At 41.1% G+C, this 16,066-nt stretch overlaps 1 protein-coding gene across 3 annotated transcripts in view; it reads left to right on the top strand.

Annotated features, from left to right (window-relative positions):
• The first annotated feature begins 2,381 nt into the window (after window positions 1-2,381).
• GNG2 (G protein subunit gamma 2) overlaps window positions 2,382-16,066 on the top strand; it is a 105,896-nt gene continuing 92,211 nt past the window's right edge. For 2 of the 3 annotated variants that reach the window (XM_020285826.2, XM_020285825.2), the window contains exon 1: window positions 5,965-6,165. The gene's annotated coding sequence lies outside the window, so the exon portion shown is untranslated. Of the gene's footprint in view, window positions 2,464-5,964; window positions 6,166-16,066 lie in introns of those variants that run through there. The other variant, XM_076004028.1, reaches the window with a different exon arrangement.

Raw genomic sequence — 16,066 nt, 5'->3', positions numbered from 1 at the left:
ATTTCTATTCTGCAGAATTACTGTTTCTGTTTTTATGGAAATAATGCATTTGGTTTAAATGTCATCTGACCCCAGTCAATAGCCAGCTCCAGCTTCTCCTGGCAGAGGTGGGGTTTGGAACTTATTTATCTTTGAGACAGGTTTTCACTCTGCTGCTCAAGCTGATCTTGAACTCCTGGGCTCAAGCGATCCTCCTGCCTCAGCCTCTTGAGTAGTTGGGACTATAGGCACATGCCACCATGCCCCACATGGAACATTTTCTATATGCGGGAAGGCCAGAGCTTCAGACACATAGCAGGCAGTCCCTGCTTGGGGACTTGTAGCCTCAGTTCTTACTCCTGGTCAAACTCCCTCAGGGCATGACTGATTGAATCCACATCAAGGCTTTCATGGCTCTTTCTTCCCTACTTCCAGCTCTGGTTCTGCCTCTCTGCTCATCACCTGCCTTGTCCCTATGGTGTCCCTCTGTGCTCCTTGCCCTGTTCTGAAAGACCCAATGCTCATGGTCAGCATTCCTCCAGTTCCCCCCACCCCAACTTCCCTCTACCCTTGGCCTCCTCACCCTTCCCCTTCCTCTCCCCACCAACACTTAGATTTATTTTCTCATGGGGTGTTAGGAAAGCAAATTTCTTGAACTCGTTCATCGCTGAAAATTTCCCCAGGGATGTATGTATGCAACACATGCACATTTACATAGATGTGTGACATTTCAGGCAATATCAAGAAGAATCTGGGGGGCTTCACATTACTCCATTTAACCCCCTAGTTAGCCCTGCCCAGAGCAAAGGACAGGAGAATAAGGGTCTAACATTTCTCTCTGAAGGAAGAGTTGGCTGTCATTCTTCCTGTCCCTTGTCCTACTAGCTTTTGTGCTGGGCCATGAGACAGAAATTGGCATTTTTCCTTAGTGAAAGTCAGCCACTTTCTCTCAAGAAAGATTAGTTCTGCCCACCCTACCCTCTGACTCTCTTTAAACCAAAAATGATTCAGTCTTCTTGGCTCCTAACAGCTGAGGGTTGGCTTGGATGTCTGTGGGGAGGGAACGACCCTGTGACACAAAGATCAGATCGTGATTATGCCTTTTAAAAGAACTCTTTAAAGGGGCTTCTATTCTCTTTAACTGATCCAAGAAATGCCTGGAATTCTGTTTTTTTTCTGTGATAAAATAATAGCTCAATAATTCACTTATTTTTGATTACTATTCAGCCTAACAAGCCATTAAATGTATCATCAGTATATGAGTGGACACGATTTATTACTACATGAACTCACCCTCTTGTTCCCATTCCACTTTTCCTATTTCCCTGCAGCCCACATACATACCCCAGGGGTGGCTTTGCTGGCACAGTTGATGGCTCCTTTCTGATATAATAGGCTGAGAAAAGGGAGAGAGACTCAAAACTGAGACATGGAAGGAAAAGTAGGGAGGGCTTAGCCAGAGAAGGCAAGTCAACTGAAATAGTAAAGAACTAGCTGGGCATGGTGAGGAGGAGAGAAGAAGAGATTTGCAAAGAGATTAGAGTTTGGGGATTTGGCATATGAGATGCTCTTGGACAGTAGTGAGGTGGCCAAGATTGGACAGTGCAGAAGGGGATGTGACAAGTGTTTCTGGTTTATACATTGGTCACTTTATACTTCCTCCAGAGATGCAAGTAAAAGAATAGCTTTCTTTTGTCTTTTCCATTTCTTTTTAAAATTTATTTTTTAAGTTACTTTTTTGTTGCCAGACTATGCTCCTTTATAAGCAATTCAGTTCAGAAATGGAACCAGGAGTTGTCTCAGAATTTTTTAGGGTTGCCCATATAACAAATATTCAAAATTCGGCATGCATATACCACGGTTTTCTGCAGGCAATTTGCAAAAAAAATTAGAAGGATTATTGTTTCTTACCCCATGACCAACTTCTCATTTTATTTTTTTTTTTTTTTTTTTTTTTTTTTTTTTTTTTTTGAGACAGAGTCTCGCTTTCTTGCCCAGGCTAGAGTGAGTGCCGTGGCGTCAGCCTTGCTCACAGCAACCTCAGACTCCTGGGCTCAAGCCATCCTCCTGCCTCAGCCTCCCGAGTAGCTGGGACTACAGGCACGAGCCACCATGCCCGGCTGGTTTTTATATTATATATATTAGTTGGCCAATTAATTTCTTTCTACTTTTTTTTTTTTTATGGTAGAGACAGGGTCTCGCTCAGGCTGGTTTTGAACTCCTGACCTTGAGCAATCCGCCTGCCTCGGCCTCCCAGAGTGCTAGGATTACAGGCGTGAGCCACCGCGCCCGGCCAACAACTTCTCATTTTAGAGACTTCCTTTTTCTCCCTTCCCCAGGCACCCCAAAGGAATACAAAAGCAGTTTTGGAATTTCTGCCAGTGATGCATTTTCATTATACAAACATCTATCAACTACCTGCTATATGACAAGCAAAGATGAATAGGACATGGCCCTCACCTTAAGAGGCCCAAATGCTAATGGGTGAGATGCATTGCTAACAAATCATGAAAACTGTGCAATGAATGCTGAAATGGAGGTAGAGGGTCTGGAGTTTTATGTGTGCTCACAGAGGAGGAACACTGGCTCTGCTCATGTGGTCTGGGAAGGCTTCTGAGAAAAGCTAGGTCTTAAAGGGTAAGTAGGGGGTTACTACCAGACAAATGGAGGAAGGAATAGGGCATTTTCTGGCAACAGGAATAGCACGGTCCAGATGCAGAGGAGAAATGAGCACAGCCCCATCAGGATCCCGCAGTGAAGGTGGGCGTGAGGTTGCAGCAGGCAGTAAAGTGTTGATGAGCGACATCTCAGGAGGCTCTATGCCATGCAAAGGATGAAGAAGACCTGTATCCTGTAAGCAACTGAAGAATTATAACAGGGCAATGATATGATCAACTCTTCACTTTAGAAATGTACTTCTGGTGGGAGTGGCTTAGAAGAGAGACTGGACTTAGGAGGACAAAGTAAGGAATATTGTAGTCATATAGGAAAAATGGAAGCATTTATGAAAAAAGACAGTGGCACAGGAATAGAGAGAAGGAGTTCAGGCAAAGCTATAGTTAAGTGGTGGGAATGAAAGGATGAGGAACTTTAAATCAGATGGGATAACAGAGTGAGAAGGTTCTGGAATTATTATATTCTTGTTGTGGACAACTGGTTTGTATTCCTCATTAAATACAATGGAGAATACAGAAAGAGGAACAGGCTTTGAATGGAGGTAATGTATATAATTTGAGAGCTCTTAAATGTAAGAATTCCAAGGAATATCCAGCTAGAATGCTGAATGCAAGAGAGACATCAGGCCAAAATTATGTCCTCTGTTACCATCAACCTCCTCTACTGGTAAATGTAAGAGACACAAAGTACTAATGCCTACAAGTAGGGCCATTGATGAATGTTAGCTTATAGACTTTTGTTTTATGCATTGATAAAGTGTGTCTAGGATGAGCTCATGGTTAGTAATTGATGCGTAAATTGTTAATAGTAAGATGTTATTTCTCCTAAGAAATGAACACTTTGCAGATTTAATGTGAGTACCTATTGTGCTTGTATTAAGAGCTTGAAACTGGATTAATCTTCTCTCTTGGTCAATCCTCACCCCCACACTTTACTTTACTGAAAAGTAGGCTGTTTTTACTGAAAAAGAGGCTGTTAGGACCAGTTGAAAGCAATGAGGTATTAACGACAGGTAGAGAAAGATCTTAAAATCTAGTTTTTAGCTTCGAAGAGAGTTTTGTTGGCACCTCCCAGCAATGGCCAGATTCACCTAATATGAGGGCCAGAGATGAAGAACTGGTTAGAAGGCAGCACCCCATATTCCTAGCCATCTTATCATTTGAAAGAGTTTTTCCTATGTAGGCTTAAATACAAGTACCAACCATTCTGATGGTTGAGACAGAGGCAGGGGGAGAGGGGAGAGGAGGGAGGAGAGAAAGAGAGAGAGAGAGAGAGGGAGAGATTGATTTTTTAAAAGAGATTTACAGTATTTGAATCTAGAATTAATGCCAGAATCCACTGGTCTAAAATTAACCAAAAACTTGTTTCCATAATCTTTCCAACTATTAATAACATGCTTCTTATTTTTCTTCAACTTGGCATCATTTATATGTAAATTTACATTTAAAAGCTCATGATAACCATTGGTACCAGGTTTCCTGATTTGGAGGTAACTCACATGTTGTTGGCTCTATGACCAATCCTCTCCCACTACTATAATTCTATTTGCTGGTGGTTCAAATGTAGTTCCTCATTTTAAATCCTGAAACAACCCATTTCATAATTTTCAGGTGCTGGTGAGTTATTATAACATCTAGGTCCTTTTTGATGAAAGATTTCCAGGAAAAAATAAGCAAACTCTGGTCCTGGAACATCAAATCAAATCAAAGGGTATCCTGGGACTGTCTCAGAACATTTCATAGAAATTAAATTCTGTACCTTCCAGGTTAATGTGCTGTAGTCCCCAAGGTGTGTTAGGAAGGCTCACCTGCTGAGTTATTCTGCGTCAGCCCTAGATTTCTAACATTTCCTGTCTGTTTACTTGCTGAAGGATTAAGGCAAGACTGGATTAAAAAGGTAGAGGTGGGGAATTAACTCTGTTGCCTGGGAAGATTTGCTTTCCAGGCACTGATTCCTAAGGAGAGGTTTTTTAACTCAACAGTGTTGCCTGGACACTAGAACAAGGATTTCCCTGCCCCCATCCCATGTTTAATCTGTAGCTTCTCCAAAGTAACTTGTGTTGGTATTGGGAGAAAGATGACTCACAAATTGAATAAATCATTAAGAGCATCAAGGCTTAGTCATGACTGGTCTGTAAGTGAGGGGTTGGAAAACCAAGTACTTTACTGGTCCCGGTCTGGCTGCTGACTGCCCAAGTCACTTGTTGTCTCTGAGCTCCAGTGGCCTCTAAAAATCATAAGAACTAATATGTGTTGAGTACTTCCTATGCTCCTGGAACTGTTATTAGCATTTTGTGTACCATCTCATTTAATCCTCAGATTTCCACTGTGGAGAATGACTAATAATCTCCATTTTGCAGATGGGGAAATTGAGGCACATAGAAGTTAAATAGTTTGCCCAACTTCATACAGTCAGTAATGGCAGCTTGGATTCAAATTCTGACAGCCAGACTGCCTGCAATCTCTACCCTTACCCATGACACTACACTACCTCCTAAAATGAAGGGAAGAAACTAGAGGACCCTGAGGGTCCTTTCCGCCCTGCCAGGCTTGTGTGCGGTGGGGGAGGCAGGCATTCAGTTTCTGGGTTGCGAAATGCACAGTGTTCAGCACCACTTCATTCTTTCCCATCTGTGAGAATCTTGGGGGAGTATGTCTTTACCATTAGGCCTCTAAGGTAGCATTGCAGGACTTGGTTTAGTTCCTATGCCCCACAAGAATACTTATCAGGGTCATTCTTTTCTGAGCATGTGGGTTAAGTAAGATCTCAGTGGTAGTGGGGCCTTGGAGAAATGAAGCATCTGGAATATTGGCCACAGAGAAAAATGCTGCAGTAAGAAGCTGCAAGCTGTCAGCTAGCTGACTTGATTGGACCGCGGTAAATCAGGAGGAATAGTTGAGGATGGTGCTGGATCGCAGGGCCAGAACCTGGCCAGGGGCTGTTGGCCCAAAAGAACAGCAGCAGCAGCGGCGGCAGCAACAGCAGCAAGAACAACAGACCAAGTCCAGGCTGAGAAAGCAGGCTGAGGGCCAGGAAGGGGCCCACTGAGCAGTCTGTGGGGGCTGTGGCAGTGGTGAGGGCCCTGGGGAATGAGAAAGGGAAGGAACAGGCAGCATCCCAGGGACTTGAACAAAGGGGTAGAGGGGATTATAGTCAAATCACTGTCAGCAGCCCAGGAGCAGACAAAACCACTGGAGTAAGCCCTCAAATGGAAATGAGAGGGCAAAGAAGCAAGCTGCTAACAGCTACCAAGAAGAGGAGGAAGTGGGAGATGCGCCGCTTCCTGTAGAAAGAGCGTTGATTGAAGACAAAGCTGGGTGGGGACTAGTCCCTGGGCTGCAGCCGCCCGCCGCTGCTACACATACACACAACGCTGCCGCCGCGCTCCTTGGGCAACTCCTACTACTGCTGGGCTGGGCTGGGCTGGGCTGCGCCGGAGCTCGCCTGCACACAGCGGCTCTGGAGAGAGGGGAAAAGCCACTCTCCTCTGACCAAGCCTCAGGAGCTCAGGTAAAGGAAACATTTTCCTTGTTACGCCTTTTTAATTGAGAGAGATGACCATCGCTTGTGGTTTTAGGGGTCGATTTCTAAGAGAAGATAGGGACGTGGCTTACAGGATTGGGGGAAATGATTAAGATGGGTTCTTGTGGAAGGGTCTTTGCGAATGACCAAAATTATGACACATTTGCTTTTTTAAAAAATCAGTGCTGAGCTTTGGTGACTCTCCAGGACAACACGCTAAATGCAAGAAGCTGTTTGCATAGTTCTCTTGGAAGAAAACCAGGGCTGAGTCCAAATCCATTAGGGCTGTGAAGCTGTGGTCTGATCATCAGAGCGTTGCAGTTCCCTGGTTTTAGGAGTGTAAGTGTAAAATGTTAATTGCATTCTGTCCTACACTTTGCACTGGGGTGTCTCCTGGTTTGCAACATAAAGGCTGTAATTTGGCTTTTAGGAGGGTTAAATCCTTTTGTACTCAAGATTTTGCCAACAAAGGCTGGAATTGCGTATGTGAGGGGCAGTATTTACCATTAAAAAAAACGGTATCTTCTCCCTCAGCTCTGTGCAGCTGCTTTCAGGATAACCTCAGAAACAGCTACCATTTGCCAGTAGGTCTTATCCTAAAGTTGCATCCTCGTTCAAAGGAGCGTGGCGGGTTTAGGGACGGTAACTTGCCCAGAACGAGATACTGGCATATATATGGGTTTTGTTTAAATGGATTTTATTTATCTCTAGGTCGAGGTGGATGTTAACCTCGGTAAGGGACAAAATATAAAAGTGCAGCTGGGGTGTTTTCTTACCTTTATGTATATACTGTACATAGACTGAAGTAGTAAAATCAGAACATGATTTTTATTCTTTGATTTTCTTGAGCAATGAATGTTCTTAGTAAGAGCCCGGGACCATGACTTGTTCATATTTATGAATGATATGTAAAAGTGCAATAAAGAGGGCTAACGGATTAGAACTGAGATTGGGAGATTCCTTTGACAGGATATGTAGGAGAAAGAGTTTAATACTCTAGTGTAGCATGATTTTAAAAATTAAGCTTTTTATCTTCAACAGAAAGTACAGTTAAGCAATACATAGTCATTGATAAAGGTTTTTTTCATGAGTTTTTATAATGAAGGGAGATAGTTTTTCGAAAGAAAGAGAAAAAAACTGCTTATAGTGGAGTAAAAATAATACAAATGTCATATTTTGACACTCATAAATTTTTAAAATACAGATTTTTAAACGCCATCTCTGCCAGCTGAGAGTATATGTATATACCTCCTCCTTTATCACCATTCTCAGTTGTGAAGAGCTATAGAGGTTTTTTTTAATGTTATCTTTATGAAATTGACTTGGCTTCTCAAAATGTGTGGGGTAGCAGCACATTTTCAGAGCTAGGAAGCTTTTATAGATACTAAAGAAAAAAATGTCTGTGTCTCTGTGGTTATTCTCATTAAAGTGAACCTGCACCATGACAAAGTATTGCTGGTGTGGAAACCATGAAGCTCCTCTGAAGGATTCATTGAATTTAATAAAACCTGTGGGCAAAACAAGTCACGCTAGGCTTTCATAGTTCCACTTCCTATTTGCATCCGAAAGTAAAATATGTAAAGATAATCTTCCCAGAGAGGAGACCTGGAGTAGATCTTCTCTAGAATGCTCCTGATGGAGTTCTATGATCAAGCTGCATGTTATTAAATGAAGAAAAAAGTTGGGCATCTGGGCTGTATGAATGAGGACAGGGCTTACTCTTTGGCACTGAACTCATCTACAGGCTGTATTCACTAGATAATGCCAACACCCTGCTTTGTTTGGGGACGTGTAGACAATCTGCCTTACTCTTCTGTGTGTGTTTCACACAAGAGTAAGAAAATGAAACCTCGCCCAATAGGCATAGTAGAGTCTAGAGGGTCCCCTGCCATCTTTCTGAAAACAACTCAGAGGTGCCTATTTTCTGCACAGCACAACACGTTTTCTTGATTGTTAAATTCCAGCTTTAAGCAGAACATTAGTGAGTAACAGCAGATTAGTAACTATGATGGTAGAGTGTTTAGGAAAAAGAGAATGTGTTTCTACACTGTAAAATGAGACTAGTTCCACTCATTCTGGCCATATGGAATATTGAAAGACATAATGCTTTTGTTCAGGGTATTTAGTGGCTTTTGAGGGAGATGACCAACACTGAAATTTTAATTGTATGAGGTGTCTTTTGTTTTTTTTTTTCCTGCCATATGGCCAGTGGCTGAACGGAAACATGACTCCATTATTTCATGGCCAGCCCTGGGTCTCATCTGGTGGGCATGTGGTGTATGTGCTTGGTTGACTGACTTTTTTAGCCTACTTCAAAAGGCAGGCCCAACTTTTAAGTCTGAAAGCTGTGTAGTCAAAGTCGAAAGCCTGTTTGTGAAAGATTTCTGTGGGAGAAGAAAAGAACACCATGCAGTGAAAAGAACACAGGCTGTGGAGCCAAGCAGATCTGTCTTTGGATCCCACCACTGATTCTTACTACTTGACCTGGAATGTTAGCTTATGAACCTTAGTTTCTTCTTTGTAAAGAAGAGTGGGTAGTACATAATAAGGCTTTGTTTTTGCTTTTGTGTGTGGATGAGTGAGCACCTGCTGTACAGAAGGTACTCAAATGCCATCTTGTTTTTGGTGGTGGTGGCACAAGGAAGAGTTAACATATTCTTGATCTTTGCCACTGCCTCAAAGGTTTAAGGAGACTTCTTTGTTGTGATAAAATATGCATAAAATAAAATTGCCCATTTTAACCATTTTTAAGTATATAGTTCTGTGGTGTTATGTCTATTCACATTGTTGTGCTGCTGTCGCCACCCATCCACAGAACTCTTTTTATCTTTTGAAACAGAAACTCTGTACCTATCAAACAATAATTCCCCATCCCCGCTTCTCCCAGCCCCTGCCAATCACTATTTCTGTCTATACGTTGGACTAAATACCTCATGTAAGTGGAATCGTATGGTATTTGTCCTTTAGTGACTGGCATAATTTGCTTAGCAGAATGTCTTTAAGATTCATCCATGTTGTCACAGGTGTCAGAATTTCCTCTTTTTTAAGGCTGAATAATAATTCCGTTATATGTATATACCACACTTTATTTATCCTTTGATAGACACTTGGGCCACCTTTTGGCTATTGTGAATAATGCTGCCATGAACATGGGTATACAAATATCTGTTAGAGTCCCTGCTTTCACTTCTTTTGGGTACCCAGACATGGAATTGCTGGAACATGGTAATTATATGTTTAATTTTTTGAGGAGCTGCCATTCTGCTTTCCACAGCAGCTGCACCATTTTACATTCCCACCAGCAGGGAGCAAGGGTTCCAATTTCTCCATATCCTCACCAATCCTTACTTTCTGGTTTTTGTTGGTTTGTTTTTGATAATAGCATCCTAAGTGGCATCTCCTTGTGGTTTTGATTTGCATTCCCCTAACGATTAGTGATATTGAGCATCTTTTCTTGTGCTTATTGACCATTTGTATATCTTCTTTGGAGAAACGTCTATTCAAGTTCTTTGCCGATTTTTAATCAGATTGTTATTGAGGAGACATTTTAAAATGGTGGGATCTCTTAACATAATGTGTCGTTAGATTGTGATTATAGTATTTTATTTAATCTCCTGTGTACAACAGTATTATCCCTGCCCAAATTAAATACTTCTCTTGAAAGTAACTTTTAAAATCAAAGGACAGAGTAAGAGAATATGTGTAGCTCCTGCTAATTGATGATGTCAAGAACCTGGCAGTGAAATTCAAACCTTTCTTGTGGACACGCACATGAGTGACCCTGCTGGTTAAGTCATGGACCAGCCTACTACCAGGGAAGTGCTGGAAAGTGTTGCCTCAGTGCCTCTCTGGTTCCCACTCATGAGCTGAAGTGTCTCAGGATGAGAAAAATGCTCAGTAGATAGCAGAGTCAGAAAAAGAAAGGAGAAACTAAAATACTACAGTGCTCCTAAGCCCTTTATGATGGAGAGAATTAACCTGTGGAGAGGGGCTGTAGTAGTTAAACAATACAATAGGTTTCTGAGACAAGTTTCTACCAATGAAATGGGATTCTTATCTAAGTTTCTTTCACTTTTAAAAATAAAGAATCCTTCTGTTTCATTTTTCACTGCAGATTTCACACCTAATCCTGAAACCGGTGAGACAGGGTATGGACAGAGCGGAGGAAAGCTGGGCAGAAAGATTAGGGAGACTGTTGTATAGCAACAATAGCCGAGCTTTATGGTGTGGGTGCAGACATTGACCTTAAATGATCTGAAGAGCTTCCTGAATGATTAATGTTAACTTTCTATAATGTACTCTGTGCCTGTGTTGGGAGGGAGGTTGTGAGTAATGACTCCCAACTTTATTTAATTTGCAAATCTATTCATTCTAAAATGACTGGGAGAATCCAAGTGCCTGGCTTCACTAGATCTGGATGAGAGACTAGAGTTACAGAGCTGTGTTAAGGCTTAGTCCTGCTGCCATTCCACCCCAGAGGTGATGGATATGTTAATTAGACAGGCTTGGTTATCTCATAATATATACATGTCAAAACATCACATTGTACCCCATAAGTATATAGAATTATTATTTGTCAATTAAAAATATCCCCCCCCCAAAGAGACTTAGTCTCTGCCCTGGGACATGGTAGAATGGTAGAGCTGAAAATGACGTGAAGCAACCCAGCCTATATCAACCCCCCATGATGGAGAATGCACAGGCCTGGAATTTAGTGTTGCACAGTTGATTAATGCCTCACCTCCCAATTCAAACTCCATTTCTCTTCCCTCCATTTTAGGGCTAAGGCTTTATACTTTGCTGCTTTTAAAATTATAAGACCTACATATATATATATATATATATATATATATATATATATATATATATATATATATATTTAAAGAGGGACTGTTTAAATTTGATGCCCTATGTAAATATGGAGTTTCTGTCCAAATTTATTCAAGTGTAAAAGATGCCACAGTGGAACAGAGATTCTAATTTTCAGGTAAGAATATTAGAGATATATGTGGTTCCTTAAAAAGTCTTATGTCAAAGAAAACAAGTTGTATGTAATGGGAGTCAGTGTTCAGGCAATCCCTAGAGGATTTTATTAACCACTGAAAAAGAGAGGGCTTATTTCTCAAACTTTCGTAGAAGTGGTACCATCCTGTATTGAGATAAGACAGGATCAGCCCTTTTATCTCTTTTCAAATATGCGTAAACAGTCAAGCTCTCAGGAAAGGCTTTGAAAAACCAAACCAGTCTCTTGGCCCCTTCCTGCCTGTCCCTTATCTTCCCCTCATTCCCCCAACCTGGTTGTGGGGTGAGGCTCTCCCTCATCCTCTTCCCTGGGTGTCCAGCACTCAGAAGTGGGGGAGAGGGGCTGGAAACCGGGCTGGTTGGTTCTACTCTGGATGCATTGTGTCTCAGCAGGGCCTTTGCTATTCTTTGAAAATCTTTTCCTTCTTTCTTTGTTTCACTTTTCATACACCCCTGAGCATTTTCAATGGAAACCATTCAACCCAAGTCCCCACTCCCTTTATTCATTGTAAGGGGCCTCACCTTCTCTTCTTCCGAGAAGACATATATTACAGGCTTCCTCAACCTCATCCCTTACCACCTCAAAATTTCTCTGTCTTCATTTGTCTTAGTCCATTTGAACTGCTATAACAAATTACCATAGACTGGGTAACTTATAAACAACAGAAATTTATTTCTTATAGTTCTGGAGGCTGGAAAGTCCAAGATCAAATGCCAGCAGATTTGAAGTCTGGTGAGGGCCTGTTCCTCATAGATGGAGCCTCCTATGGGTCCTTACATGGCTGAAGGGGCCAGCTAGCTCCCTCAAGCCTCTTTTATAAGGGCACTAATCCCATTCATGAGGGCTCCATCCTCATGCCCTAATCACCTCCCAAAGGCCCCACATCGAATACCATTGCATTGCAGATCAGGTTCCAACATATGAATTTTGTGGAACACAAACATTCAGACCTAGCATCATTCATTTTCTTCTTCCTTTCTAAGTCAAATTAGCATAACCTTTCCTCCAAGCCAAGAAGAAACTCTCTACTTGGACTATATATCCCATTCCCTTTTGTTTTCTAAGAGATCGTGTTCTGACAATAGTTCTGTTTCTTTCCTACATATTTAGTTTCTTCTTTTTGGTCCTTTCCTCTTTGCCTGCAAACTTACTTAGTTTTTCCATACATGCATAATATAATTAAAAAATAAATAAAACCTGCTACCAACAAAGCTTCTCCTTGACTTTTGTGGCTTCTACTAACCTTGTTATCCTCCAGCCTCTCTGAAGGCTCCAACTTCTCTAGTAACTACAATTCCTACTCCCTAAATATTAGTGTTCTTAGAATGTGATTCTTTGTGCACTTAATTTTTCCCTCTCCCTTAATTAAATCCTTTCCTGTGATTTCAATCATAGTTGCTGTGTGGGTCAGTCCCAAAACTGATTCAGCACACCGATACCTCATATACTCTCTCAGCCTGCACAGCAAACTGCCTGCAAATTTACCGGAACATCCAACCCACTGCAATTGAAACTCACATATCGAAATCCATGCTCACCATCGCCTTCCCCATGCCTCAAAACCAGCTCCTTGACTGATTTCATGACTACTAAAGATACCCTTGATTGTGTAAGCTCGATTTCACTATTTTGCTCACCACACAACCCTTGTTGTAGTAACATGCGTAGTCCTTTGCATTGTGGATGGAAAAATACTGCAACACTGTCTATTCTTTTCCATGTTGATAACCAGTGTCTTAGTTCAGGCCCTTCTAACCTCCAGCTGGGCTGATTTGTTGTTTGTGTTCTTCTCTCTCCCTGGAATAACTTTCCTGCTTCCCCTTCCACACTTCATCCCTGCAGTCTTGATTCTCTGAATAGCCAAATTCCATCTATCCTATAAGGCTCAGTTCAAATGCTACATCTTTTATGAAGCCTTCCTTGGTTTCTTCCCTCCCCTCCCGCATAAGAAACAGTCTTTGCCACCCCTGAAATCTTTTATTCTTTCATCACAGCATTTAGCTCATTCTAGTGTGTATAATAGCAATCTGCAGTTTTTTTTTTTTTCTTTTGACCACATTGCAAGCTCTTTGAGGACAGTGGTCACATCTGGTTTCATCTTTGTCTTCTTTATACCACATGATGCAATTTATCATTCGTTTACTTAATGAACTTTCTTGAGTGACTCATTTTTTTTTTTCATGCAGAGTGGGCTAGACATAGTACTCATGCTTTGGGAGCTCACAGACTACTGGGGAAAACACAAGTTACATGCAGTTAGTCTGTCCACAAGTCTTAACTGAATGTCTGCAATGTGCCACGTGCTCATCAAGATGCCAGGGAGACGAGAATGAACAAAATAAGCCAGTTCTCTTGTTTTCTTGGAACTTACTTTCTAGTGTTGGGAGAGACCCAAGAAACACATAAACCAGGGTTTTTAGATCTAGTTGCACATTAGAAATCACTGAGCGGTACTTTGAAAAAATATCTATGTCTCAGTCTCACCCCAGACTAATTAAACCAGAATCAGCTAGGATTGGAACCAATTGACGGAAACAAATTATAATAAAAGAAACTATCAGGTAGTGCCGAGTGCTGTGACGGATTAAAATAGGAGCAGGTTGAATGATAGAGACTATGCAATGATGATGGTGGTAATGGGAGGTTTACTTTTGTTGGATAATTCCTGAATGCCTTTCTGAGGAGGTGACGTTTGAGTTGACCACTAAATAATGGTGAGGAGTCAGCCATGTGAAGATCTTTGGGGGACAGAGAAGGTTTCAAGCAGAAGGTATAGGTGGCTTTCTGAAATAAGGATGAGATGAAATTTCAGAGAAAATGTGGCCGCCCTCACATAAGTGTACTATAACGTACAAAATATACCTTTTCTCAACAGAAAGCAGCTTTTCAATTAAACTAGGTAGCCCCCAAATTCAGAAAACTCGGCTGCTTTGTTGACTCCTTGGTCTGAGTTGGATTTTATTTAGATTAAATTGATTTACACAGTCATGAAAATTACTCTATTTAATTATATTTTTTTCTACACTGCAGTCAACACTACAGTGCTTATTGTCTGAATTAAATACCATTCTTATTGTTTAAACTAACCTTACACACTTGATATTATCTTTCAGATGAATAAAGAAGAGAAGGCAGTGACTTCTGCCCTTAATTCTATTTTGGGGAACCAGGGAAAACCTCACAGAGCAACCATTAAAATCACAGAGTAAAGCACTAACTCATTCGAATGAATGAAGATGAACATGTTTCAAGAATCAAGTTGAAAACTAGCATTTGTTGATCATCGAGTTTGTCCTGGATGCTTTATATACATGACTGTTTTCAGCTAGTTTTAAAAATAACCCTATGAGATGAGGATAATATTTTTCTATCAGGATACTTTTGGTTGCTGGTAAAAGAATGCCCTACCCAAATGGCTTAAAAATAAGAAATTCATCTCAAGACCTCCTGAAAGGAGGATAACTGCAGAGTTAGTTATTTAGTTTAGTAGCTGGATAATGTCCTCAGCAATCTGAATTCTTTCTTCCACTTTGACAGCCTCAGCAGACTGAGTGACACTCTCAGGCCAGCTCCCTGTGCAGAGATGGCTGCTACCATCTTGGAATAGCAGGTGGACCTCAGTATATAGAGACATAGAAGAGGGGCTAAAAGTGGCTACTAAAAGTGGCTCTTTTTAAAGTTACAGAAAAACTGTCTCCAGCAGATTTCCCCTCCCGACTCACGTGTGTTATGTATTAGTGACTAGGCAGACAGAACCACCATGGTGGGCTAATTTGAGAGTTTCCTCCTCAGGCCATGGAGTAGTCCAGCCTCTGTAAAGAATGTGGTCACCAGACCCCAGAAAAAAGGGTCTGCTTCTATTAGCCAGGAAGAAGGGGTTAGTGGTTAATGGGTAGGCAGTCAACAGAGCCCAACACCATGACTATTCCTATTTTATAAGTGAAGATATGAAGGCTATAAGGTGAAATGTCTTGCCCAAATCGCACAACTTTGAGTTGAACAGTTTCCAAGCATTTCTCTTTGAGAAAAACAAACACACATGCAAATGAAAAAATTGTTTTTATTGTTGGTGGTGATCTAGGTAGGTCAGAGGAAGAATTCTGGAGGAAAATGGAAGGGCTAAAGTAAGGCAAAGAATAACCTTCTAAACAAAATATTCCAGAAAGAAATACATCAATTCTTATAAGGCAGTAAGAATGGCATTTAATTTAGATAACCAGCCCTGCATTTCTGCATTGTAAAAAATATATATAATTAAATTGAGTTTTCCTGACTGGTCATTTAAATCAATTTGGTCTATATAAACATCTAACCTGGACCAAGTAATGAACTAGAGACGCCAAGGGTTCTGTGCATGATGTCTGTCGAACGTAAATGAAAACCTTGTTTTCTCTAGAGAGGCATGTATTTTGTTGATTATTCATTCTTCTCTTACAGGTGCTATAATCTGTGCAGTTTCTGGTTATGAGTTATTTAGAAAATAAGTTTCTCCTCTCCAACTCTGAAGGGAAAGTATACAGTTCCATGATGGTTGCATTTTCTTCGTGCTTCCTACTTTCTGCTTTGGTGCTACATTTCAGAGGCTACATATGTAAGGCAGCGGCAGTGAAAGGGAAATTTCAGTGGAATTGCCATCATTACAGTGTTTTGACTGCTTGTCTCGAAGGCGTATTTCTGTGCATTTTCATCATAACAGACTAAGCATTAATGGTAGGAGTACTTTTTCTGTAATAAATGATTGAGTGCCTCCTACTCTTAGATTTGCATTTTTAAACAGGAAAGTAAATTAATTTCTAGGCTTTGCCAACAGAGCTCTGTTTAAAGAGTATTTATCTGATTTGTGCAGAACCATATAAGAAAAATTGT

The sequence above is a fragment of the Microcebus murinus genome, chromosome 6 (assembly GCF_040939455.1).
Source record: "Microcebus murinus isolate Inina chromosome 6, M.murinus_Inina_mat1.0, whole genome shotgun sequence".
Taxonomy (NCBI): domain Eukaryota; kingdom Metazoa; phylum Chordata; class Mammalia; order Primates; family Cheirogaleidae; genus Microcebus; species Microcebus murinus.
This window is presented reverse-complemented; position numbering and strand designations above follow the sequence as displayed.